The sequence below is a fragment of the Chamaea fasciata genome, unplaced genomic scaffold (genome assembly GCF_029207755.1).
Source record: "Chamaea fasciata isolate MVZ Bird 193981 ecotype frontalis unplaced genomic scaffold, bChaFas1.0.hap1 SCAF_94, whole genome shotgun sequence".
NCBI lineage: Eukaryota > Metazoa > Chordata > Aves > Passeriformes > Sylviidae > Chamaea > Chamaea fasciata.
The window spans coordinates 273,688-284,683 of NW_027094179.1; the positions used below are offsets into that span (position 1 = coordinate 273,688).

A 10,996-nucleotide genomic window follows, 5' to 3' on the forward strand; every position below is an offset into this window, starting at 1 on the left:
TTGTCGTGTCCCTCGTTTGTTGCGCACTCTTTGTTTCATGTCTTTTGCCTTAGCTCTTCAAGGGGCCTACCAAAAACCCTGGCATCCCTCTTAGCCTCTCTGGACTCTCAGTTCCTCGGCCAGGTGCCAATGCCCTCGGACCATCGACTCGGGAGCTCGGGCAGGCATGGGCATCGTATCTCTCTTCAGAAGCATCCAGTCCAATGTCTTTCCAGGTCTTGTTCTGAGCTGTACTGACAGCCGAGCACCACCAGCATCCATTCTGGTGGATTAGGACTTGTAAGAATGCATAGCTAGGTAGCAGAGTGTGACCGGAGCATTCTCGAGTGTTCATCTTTGCGGTTCTTGGGATAAGTCATCCCCTTAGCATCTTTTTTCCTGCAGGTTTCTCTGAGTCCGGTCAGCTCTCCTTTCAGCTTACCTCGGTCATCTGCTCCCGAGTTCTCTCGGTCCTCAGGGTCATTCCTCTCATCGAGAGTTTTCTTTCCCTGTCGCGTCCCTTTGTTTGTTGCGTCTTGTGTCACGGGTGTGGGTGTGTATTTGGCCTGGAGCTGCTCTGCCCTGCAGCACAGCTGGGTGTAGGGGTAATAGGACAAATTTGAAATGCAGGGTGCATTGGCTTCTAGGTGGGATCTGTAGATTGACCCAAGATGTGTGGAGCTGTCAAGTTATCCTGCAGCCCTTTGACTCTTGTCCTAACTTTCTTTCAGATGCAGATGGATTAACCCTGTGGCAGAGCAGCCCCTGTGGGATTCATCGGTTCCCCCGAGAAGGTCAGTCCCTGTCGGTCTTTGCAGGGGAGGTGTAAATGGTGGCTCTGATACAGCCCTGACCTTTGTCTTTGTTTTTAGGAGCTTATGCAGGATATTGGCAGTCCAGGAGAAGTGCGCCAGGTGAGCATTGACCGGTGGACAGAAGCAGTTGTTATTGCTCCCGTCTGAATTTCTGGCTCAAGTCTAACCATCCACTGTTGATTTTTGTTTTATTTCAGGTGGTCTGCTTGTGAGGTTGTCGTGGCTCAGGCTGGCAGCGGCCAGGTGGGTGTGAGTTTAAGTCAGTCCCAGTTTGGTTTTGCTGGGGAGGTGTACATTGTGAGTATGTTACAGCCTTGTTTTTTGTTTTTATTTTTAGGAGGTAAAGTGGGATCTTGGCAGTCCAGGACCAGCTGCCTAGGTGCGCATTGACTGGTGGATGGAAGTGGCTGTAATCGCTCAGGTCTCAATTTCTGGTGCACCTCTAAGCTTCTATTATTGTGTTTTAGGTGGTCCACTCTTCTGCTGAAGTACCCTCTGCCATGAGATCATGAACTTGGGCACCTTTTTTTGTGAGCCCTTCAGAAGCATTACAGGACTGTGTGATCAAGCCTCAATTTCTCTGTTTGAAGCTGCTTTCCAGGTAGGCTTTGATAACAGCTGAGGAGTTGGGGAGGCAGGGAGGAGAGAGGGTCCTGTCAAGTTTCAGCACTGTCAAATCCCCTGTGTGTTCTTAATCCAGGCCTACCCCAGGACGATGGCATGACTCTCCAAGCACGGCCGAGGCAGCGGGCTTGAGGGCCTGGGCGTTCTCAAGAGATGGTGAGTAGCAGAATTGTTGGGGTTTGGGTGCTGTGCTGCCAAGATCACACAGTGATGTTTGCTTTTCTTTATTGCAGCTGATTAAGAGTGAGCAGCCTGGTGTTAGCAGGAATTTCCCTGAGGGAGAGCCAGCCTTCCTTTTCACCTGCCTGGACTCTGCATCTCCAGATGTCTGAGAGATAAGTGGAGGGCTCCGAGCCACGGAGGGGACGAAAGCGGGGGGCCGGGTCGGCTTTCAACCGGGAGTGGTTTTTGAGTTGGGTTTGGAGCTGGGGTTGTCCAGGAAGCGGCCCCTTAGGCTTCCTACAGGGAAAGTCTCCCTTTTGATCTCTCCACTGAGGTGTGCAGGGCAGAGCAGTCCCGGTGCTTGTCGTGTCCCTCGTTTGTTGCGCACTCTTTGTTTCATGTCTTTTGCCTTAGCCCTTCAAGGGGCCTACCAAAAACCCTGGCATCCCTCTTAGCCTCTTAGGACTCTCAGTTCCTCGGCCAGGTGCCAATGCCCTCGGACCATCGACTCGGGAGCTCGGGCAGGCATGGGCATCGTATCTCTCTTCAGAAGCATCCAGTCCAATGTCTTTCCAGGTCTTGTTCTGAGCTGTACTGACAGCCGAGCACCACCAGCATCCATTCCGGTGGATTAGGACTTGTAAGAATGCATAGCTAGGTAGCAGAGTGTGACCGGAGCATTCTCGAGTGTTCATCTTTGTGGTTCTTGGGATAAGTCATCCCCTTAGCATCTTTTTTCCTGCAGGTTTCTCTGAGTCCGGTCAGCTCTCCTTTCAGCTTACCTCGGTCATCTGCTCCCGAGTTCTCTCGGTCCTCAGGGTCATTCCTCTCATCGAGAGTTTTCTTTCCCTGTCGCGTCCCTTTGTTTCTTGCGTCTTGTGTCACGGGTGTGGGTGTGTATTTGGCCCGGAGCTGCTCTGCCCTGCAGCACAGCTGGGTGTAGGGGTAATAGGACAAATTTGAAATGCAGGGTGCATTGGCTTCTAGGTGGGATCTGTAGATTGACCCAAGATGTGTGGAGCTGTCAAGTTATCCTGCAGCCCTTTGACTCTTGTCCTAACTTTCTTTCAGATGCAGATGGAATAACCCTGTGGCAGAGCAGCCCCTATGGGTGGCGTCGGTTCCCCCGAGAAGGTCAGTCCCTGTCGGTCTTTGCAGGGGAGGTGTAAATGGTGGCTCTGATACAGCCCTGACCTTTGTCTTTGTTTTTAGGAGCTTATGCAGGATATTGCCAGTCCAGGAGAAGCGGGCCAGGTGAGCATTCACTGGTGGACAGCAGCTGTTGTTGTTGCTCCGCTCTCCATTTCTGCCTCAAGTCTAACCATCCACTGTTGATTTTTGTTTTATTTCAGGTGGTCTGCTTGTTAGGTTGTCGTGGCTCAGGCTGGCAGCGGCCAGGTGGGTGTGAGTTTAAGTCAGTCCCAGTTTGGTTTTGCCAGGGGGATGTACATTGTGACTCTGCTACAGCCTTGTTTTTTGTTTTTATTTTTAGGAGGTAAAGCGGGAGCTTGGCAGTCCAGGATCAGCTGCCTAGGTGAGCATTGACTGGTGGATGGAAGCTGCTGTCATCGCTCAGGTCTCAATTTCTGGTGTAACTCTAACATCCACTGTTTAATTTACTTTCATTTTAGGTGGTCCACTTGCAAGATTTCCTGGTCCTGGATGCCAGTGGCTTGGTGGGTATCAGCTTGAGCTTTATGTATTACTGAGTTCTGTTAGATTGTGGTGGTTGTGTTTTCTCAGTGACTCAGCCTGCTGTTTTCTTTGTGTCTTTGCAGGTGCTGCTACTGTCCTACACATGGCAAGGATTAGGGGCAAGCGGGTAAGTTGGCTTTTAGGCATTAGGGGTGATCCATAGGCATGGGGTGTGTAGCAGCATGCTAAATGTGTACCTTTTCCTTTTGCAGGTACCCTCTGGGTAGACTGTGGAGCCAAATCAGTATCTGAGGTGAGTTGGGGCAGAGGTGCTTGGAAAGCCTGGGGATTAGTTTCCTGTCACACAATTTTCACAGTTTGTACTTTGTTGTCTTAGGTATTGAAAGGAGGTGCGGAGCCTAAGTTTGGATACGGCAGTGCCGAAGTCCTCGGAGGATGGATTTTGTCCGCTCGTCTTCCAAAAGATAAGTGTTGGGGCTTGTGTTTGGGTGCAGGGGAAAGAACTTTGGAAGTGGGAGGCAATTTCACATTAGCTTAGAAGAGAGGGCCCTAGTGGGATGGGTCCCTCTGAAGTAATGCGAGAGGGTTTCCCCTCGGTCTCGCTGGAGCATTTGCCGGGCAGGGCAGTTCAGCATTCTAGCGTGTTTTGCGTCGTCAGCAGTCTTTGAGTCTCGGCGGCCTAGCGGACGTTTTCACCCGACGAGGTCGCCTTTCATCCGGAGGCATCGCCACGGTCACCCGGCAGTCATCGCTTTCTTCACTCGGCTTCCCGAGCTTCTGGAGCGTCCTCTTAACAGCTTAGGCACTTAGTCTAGTGAGCAGTTTTGTTTGTATTGACTTGCAAGTGACTATGTTTGTTTTGTATTGCAAGTGACTATGTTTGTTTTGTATTGCAAGTGACTATGTTTGTTTTGTATTGCAAGTGACTATGTTTGTTTTGTATTGCCAGTGACTCTGTTTGTTTTGTATTGCCAGTGACTCTGTATTGTATTGCATTGCCAGTGACTCTGTATTGTATTGCATTGCCAGTGACTCTGTATTGTATTGCATTGCCAGTGACTCTGTATTGTATTGCCTGTGACTCTGTTTGTATTGTATTGCCTGTGACTCTGTTTGTATTGTATTGCCTGTGACTCTGTTTGTATTGTATTGCCTGTGACTCTGTTTGTATTGCACTGCCTGTGACTCTGTTTGTATTGCAAGTGACTCTGTTTGTATTGTATTGCAAGTGACTCTGTTTGTATTGTATTGCAAGTGACTCTGTATTGTATTGCATTGCCAGTGACTCTGTATTGTATTGCATTACCAGTGACTCTGTATTGTATTGCAAGTGACTGTGTTTGTATTGTATTGCAAGTGACTCTGTATTGTATTGTATTGCAAGTGACTCTGTATTGTATTGTATTGCAAGTGACTCTGTATTGTATTGTATTGCAGTGACTCTGTATTGTATTGCACTGCCAGTGACTCTGTTTGTATTGTAAGTGACTCTGTTTGCATTGCACTGCCAGTGACTCTGCGTTGCAAGTGACTGTTTGTATTGCACTCAAAGTCACTGTGCTTGTATTGCACTGAAAGTCACTGTGCTTGTATTGCACTCAAAGTCACTGTGCTTGTATTGTATTGAAAGTGACTGTGTTTGTATTGCACTCTAAGTCATGATGTTGCTGTATCCTACTGTATGACTTATGCTTGAGCTGCCCTGCCCTGGCACAGTCACAGTTAGGTAGAAGAGTTGTAGGGCTTTGCAGTTCATCTTTTTTCTGTGGAGTTTTGGGTAGAGAAGGTATGGGCCCTGAGGGGGGATGATGCCTAGCTGTCAGGTAACCACTTGTTGACCACCTGTCATTGTCTTGCAGGTCTCCGGGCAGGATTAGTCTCTCTGTGGTTGCTGATGCTACGGAGTCTCTTGGAATCTACTGGGTAAGCTGAAGAGTGACTGTGTATGTCTGAGACTTGTCTGTCTGCTTGGGTTTGCCTGTGCGAGTGTGTGTGCTGACTGGTTCTAACCTTGTGTGTGTGACTTTTGCCTTCCAGGTTTTTCAACACATTTTAAATTTAGAATAAAAAATCCCCAGCCGGGGGGGTTTTTTTTTTTTTCCCCCCGGCTGGGTTTTTTTTTCCTCGGTCCCGGCCGGTCTGCGAGGCGACGTTCATCGCCAAAGTTTGGGCGCCGACGGCCTAGGGACCGGGGTTTTCGTCAGGCAGGCTGATTTTTTCAGGGCTCCCGGGAACCACGTTCCCGAGGAGCGGTGCGAGTGTGTGCTGATGGTAGGGGATTGAGAGGTGAGAGAGGGTGGGTTTGTGTGCATGTTGACTGGTTCTAACCTTGTGTGTGTGACTTTTGCCTTCCAGGTTTTTCAACACATTTTAAACTTAGAATAAAAAATCCCCAGCCGGGGGGGTTTTTTTTTTTTTTCCCCCCGGCTGGGTTTTTTTTTCCTCGGTCCCGGCCGGTCTGCGAGGCGACGTTCATCGCCAAAGTTTGGGCGCCGACGGCCTAGGGACCGGGGTTTTCGTCAGGCAGGCTGATTTTTTCAGGGCTCCCGGGAACCACGTTCCCGAGGAGCGGTGCGAGTGTGTGCTGATGGTAGGGGATTGAGAGGTGAGAGAGGGTGGGTTTGTGTGCATGTTGACTGGTTCTAACCTTGTGTGTGTGACTTTTGCCTTCCAGGTTTTTCAACACATTTTAAACTTAGAATAAAAAATCCCCAGCTGGGGGGTTTTTTTTTTTTTTTCCCCCCGGCTGGGTTTTTTTTTCCTCGGTCCCGGCCGGTCTGCGAGGCGACGTTCATCGCCAAAGTTTGGGCGCCGACGGCCTAGGGACCGGGGTTTTCGTCAGGCAGGCTGATTTTTTCAGGGCTCCCGGGAACCACGTTCCCGAGGAGCGTTGCGAGTGTGTGCTGACTGTAGGGGATTGAGAGGCGAGAGAGGGTGCACGGTGCGCATGCTGAAGGAGGTGTGTGCGGTGGACGATTGTTATGTTTTATGTGTGCTGCTTTTGTTTTGGGTTTCCTGTAACAATAAAACAAGATATAATGAGTGTTTCAGATTTTGAAAAATGGTTCTATTGTGTTAATAGTCATTTGGCTTGTATTGCCTTGTATTGTTCTGTATTGGCATTTGCTGCTGTATTTCAATGTATTGCTCTGTACGTAAATTGTAATTTTATAGGTGTGCCTATGGACTGTATCTGTATTTGCATTTGTATCTGTTGTTTCTGTATGTTTACTAAAGTGTAAAGAAACCCATTCATGCAATAAAAGCTGAATATACCCTAATAAAGATGCCCCCCTGCCCCCCCAATAAAGATACCCCGTGCCCCCCTCTCCCCCATTTGGCTCCTGTGTTTATTTGGTGTCAGAGTCATTTATTCTATTTCCTACCTCAAGGTAAGTCTATTTTCCTCTCTACACCTTCATGCTATTTCCTTTTCTGTCTAATTCTGCTTCTTTCTCTCTTAACTCTTAATCTTTCTCTGTTATTCTATTTCTAGATGTTTTTCTGTTTCTCTTTCTCTTTAACTCTCTTTTTCTGTCTGTTTTGCTTTCAGTCTGTTTCAGTCTGTCTTTTGCTTTCACTCTAACTGTTTCACTCTTTCTCTCTCATGCTGTTTCTCTGTTTTTCTCTTTTGATTTCTATTTTTCTCTAACCCTGTTTCTCTGTATGTCTTTGTGTCTATTTCACTCTCTATTTCACTTCCTTTCTATTTCTCTCTGTCTATTTCTCTCTGGCTCTGTCTATTTCTCTCTCTTTGTCTGTTTCTCTGTGTTTTTCTCTGTTTCTTTCTATTTCTCTGTCTTTGTCTATTTCTCTATTTCTCTCTGTCTTTGTCTTTTTCTGTCTTAGACAAAGACAGAGAGAAATAGACAATTTCTCTCTTTGTGTTTTTCTCTTTCTCTATTTCTCTCTGTCTTTGTCTTTTTGTCTGTCTGTATTTCTCTCTTTGTCTATTTCTCTCTGTCTGTCATTTTCTCTCTGTCTCTATTTCTCTGTCTTTGTCTATTTCTCTCTGTCTCTATTTCTCTCTGTCTCTGTCATTTTCTCTGTCTCTATTTCTCTCTGTCTCTGTCATTTTCTCTCTGTCTCTATTTCTCTGTCTTTGTCTATTTCTCTGTCTTTGTCTATTTCTCTGTCTTTGTCTATTTCTCTGTCTTTGTCTATTTCTCTCTGTCTCTGTCATTTTCTCTGTCTCTATTTCTCTGTCTTTGTCTCTATTTCTCTGTCTCTATTTCTCTGTCTCTATTTCTCTGTCTTTGTCTATTTCTCTCTGTCTCTATTTCTCTCTGTCTCTGTCATTTTCTCTCTGTCTCTATTTCTCTGTCTTTGTCTATTTTTCTCTGTCTCTATTTCTCTGTCTCTATTTCTCTGTCTTTGTCTATTTCTCTCTGTCTCTATTTCTCTCTGTCTCTATTTCTCTCTGTCTTTGTCTTTTTCTCTCTGTCTCTATTTCTCTGTCTTTGTCTATTTCTCTCTGTCTCTATTTCTCTCTGTCTCTATTTCTCTCTGTCTCTGTCATTTTCTCTCTGTCTCTATTTCTCTGTCTTTGTCTATTTCTCTCTGTCTCTATTTCTCTCTGTCTCTATTTCTCTGTCTTTGTCTATTTCTCTGTCTTTGTCTATTTTTCTCTGTCTCTATTTCTCTGTCTCTATTTCTCTGTCTTTGTCTATTTCTCTGTCTTTGTCTATTTCTCTCTGTCTCTGTCATTTTCTCTCTGTCTCTATTTCTCTGTCTCTGTCTCTATTTCTCTCTGTCTCTGTCTCTATTTCTCTCTGTCTTTGTCTATTTCTCTCTGTCTCTATTTCTCTCTGTCTCTATTTCTGTTTCTCTGTCTTTGTCTTTTTTTCTCTCTCTGTCTTTGTCTTTTTCTCTCTTTTCCTTTCTCTCTGGTGCAGCAGTAGGGCTTTTCAGGCGGCCAGGGAATAAATATTAAAAAAAACTTTAAATTTAAAATAAAAATATTTACTCCCTGGCCGCCTGAAAACCCCTACTGCTGCACCAGACTTATTATTTTTATTCTTTTTATTTATATACTATATATAGTATATAGGGTGTATATACATCCCATATACTATATAGCCCCCCAATTAGTACTCCAGATGGGAGTAGCAACCAATAATTATTAATCATCACCACAGTCTACTCCCATCTGGAGTACTAATTACCCCCAATTAACCCCTAATTATGCACATGACGTCACTAATTATGCAAATGAGCTAATTAGCATAATTTTTTCGGCGCGCGCACACACAGACATCCCCTGATTTTGATTGACAGCGACACACCCCCCAGGGTTGATTGACAGCTAGCCCACCAGCCCCACCCCCTGTCGTCGACGTCACCGCAGCCCCACCCCCTGTCGTCGACGTCACCGCAGCCCCACCCCCTGCCGTCGACGTCACCGCAGCCCCACCCCCTGTCGTCGACGTCACCGCAGCCCCACCCCCTGCCGTCGACGTCACCGCAGCCCCACCCCCTGCCGTCGACGTCACCGCAGCCCCACCCCCTGCCGTCGACGTCACCGCAGCCCCACCCCCTGTCGTCGACGTCACCGCAGCCCCACCCCCTGCCGTCGACGTCACCGCAGCCCCACCCCTGTCGTCGACGTCACCGCAGCCCCACCCCCTGCCGTCGACGTCACCGCAGCCCCACCCCCTGCCGTCGACGTCACCGCAGCCCCACCCCCTGCCGTCGACGTCACCGCAGCCCCACCCCCTGCCGTCGACGTCACCGCAGCCCCACCCCCTGCCGTCGACGTCACCGCAGCCCCACCCCCTGCCGTCGACGTCACCGCAGCCCCACCCCCTGCCGTCGACGTCACCGCAGCCCCACCCCCTGCCGTCGACGTCACCGCAGCCCCACCCCCTGTCGTCGACGTCACCGCAGCCCCACCCCCTGCCGTCGACGTCACCGCAGCCCCACCCCCTGTCGTCGACGTCACCGCAGCCCCACCCCCTGCCGTCGACGTCACCGCAGCCCCACCCCCTGCCGTCGACGTCACCGCAGCCCCACCCCCTGCCGTCGACGTCACCGCAGCCCCACCCCCTGTCGTCGACGTCACCGCAGCCCCACCCCCTGTCGTCGACGTCACCGCAGCCCCCACCCCCTGTCGTCGACGTCACCGCAGCCCCACCCCCTGTCGTCGACGTCACCGCAGCCCCACCCCCTGTCGTCGACGTCACCGCAGCCCCACCCCCTGTCGTCGACGTCACCGCAGCCCCACCCCCTGCCGTCGACGTCACCGCAGCCCCACCCCCTGTCGTCGACGTCACCGCAGCCCCACCCCCTGCCGTCGACGTCACCGCAGCCCCACCCCCTGTCGTCGACGTCACCGCAGCCCCACCCCCTGTCGTCGACGTCACCGGGGGGCTGGCCCCGCCAGGGTTAGGGTTAGGGTTAGGGTTAGGGTTAGGGTTAGGGTTAGGGTTAGGGTTAGGGTTAGGGTTAGGGTTAGGGTTAGGGTTAGGGTTAGGGTTAGGGTTAGGGTTAGGGTTAGGGTTAGGGTTAGGGTTAGGGTTAGGGTTAGGGTTAGGGTTAGGGTTAGGGTTAGGGTTAGGGTTAGGGTTAGGGTTAGGGTTAGGGTTAGGGTTAGGGTTAGGGTTAGGGTTAGGGTTAGGGTTAGGGTTAGGGTTAGGGTTAGGGTTAGGGTTAGGGTTAGGGTTAGGGTTAGGGTTAGGGTTAGGGTTAGGGTTAGGGTTAGGGTTAGGGTTAGGGTTAGGGTTAGGGTTAGGGTTAGGGTTAGGGTTAGGGTTAGGGTTAGGGTTAGGGTTAGGGTTAGGGTTAGGGTTAGGGTTAGGGTTAGGGTTAGGGTTAGGGTTAGGGTTAGGGTTAGGGTTAGGGTTAGGGTTAGGGTTAGGGTTAGGGTTAGGGTTAGGGTTAGGGTTAGGGTTAGGGTTAGGGTTAGGGTTAGGGTTAGGGTTAGGGTTAGGGTTAGGGTTAGGGTTAGGGTTAGGGTTAGGGTTAGGGTTAGGGTTAGGGTTAGGGTTAGGGTTAGGGTTAGGGTTAGGGTTAGGGTTAGGGTTAGGGTTAGGGTTAGGGTTAGGGTTAGGGTTAGGGTTAGGGTTAGGGTTAGGGTTAGGGTTAGGGTTAGGGTTAGGGTTAGGGTTAGGGTTAGGGTTAGGGTTAGGGTTAGGGTTAGGGTTAGGGTTAGGGTTAGGGTTAGGGTTAGGGTTAGGGTTAGGGTTAGGGTTAGGGTTAGGGTTAGGGTTAGGGTTAGGGTTAGGGTTAGGGTTAGGGTTAGGGTTAGGGTTAGGGTTAGGGTTAGGGTTAGGGTTAGGGTTAGGGTTAGGGTTAGGGTTAGGGTTAGGGTTAGGGTTAGGGTTAGGGTTAGGGTTAGGGTTAGGGTTAGGGTTAGGGTTAGGGTTAGGGTTAGGGTTAGGGTTAGGGTTAGGGTTAGGGTTAGGGTTAGGGTTAGGGTTAGGGTTAGGGTTAGGGTTAGGGTTAGGGTTAGGGTTAGGGTTAGGGTTAGGGTTAGGGTTAGGGTTAGGGTTAGGGTTAGGGTTAGGGTTAGGGTTAGGGTTAGGGTTAGGGTTAGGGTTAGGGTTAGGGTTAGGGTTAGGGTTAGGGTTAGGGTTAGGGTTAGGGTTAGGGTTAGGGTTAGGGTTAGGGTTAGGGTTAGGGTTAGGGTTAGGGTTAGGGTTAGGGTTAGGGTTAGGGTTAGGGTTAGGGTTAGGGTTAGGGTTAGGGTTAGGGTTAGGGTTAGGGTTAGGGTTAGGGTTAGGGTTAGGGTTAGGGTTAGGGTTAGGGTTAGGGTTAGGGTT

The 10,996-nt window shown here is 49.5% G+C and overlaps 2 long non-coding RNA genes across 2 annotated transcripts; both read left to right on the forward strand.

The window, feature by feature from the left end:
- Positions 1 to 623: 623 nt before the first annotated feature.
- LOC136304469 (uncharacterized) lies at positions 624 to 1,174 on the forward strand. The gene is made up of 4 exons (XR_010724610.1): positions 624 to 773; positions 852 to 893; positions 992 to 1,037; positions 1,132 to 1,174. It is a non-coding gene; the product is annotated as an uncharacterized lncRNA (long non-coding RNA).
- A 134-nt stretch (positions 1,175 to 1,308) lies between these two features.
- On the forward strand, positions 1,309 to 2,260 carry LOC136304468 (uncharacterized). The gene is made up of 3 exons (XR_010724609.1): positions 1,309 to 1,395; positions 1,495 to 1,574; positions 1,652 to 2,260. It is a non-coding gene; the product is annotated as an uncharacterized lncRNA (long non-coding RNA).
- The last annotated feature ends 8,736 nt before the right edge of the window (positions 2,261 to 10,996 follow it).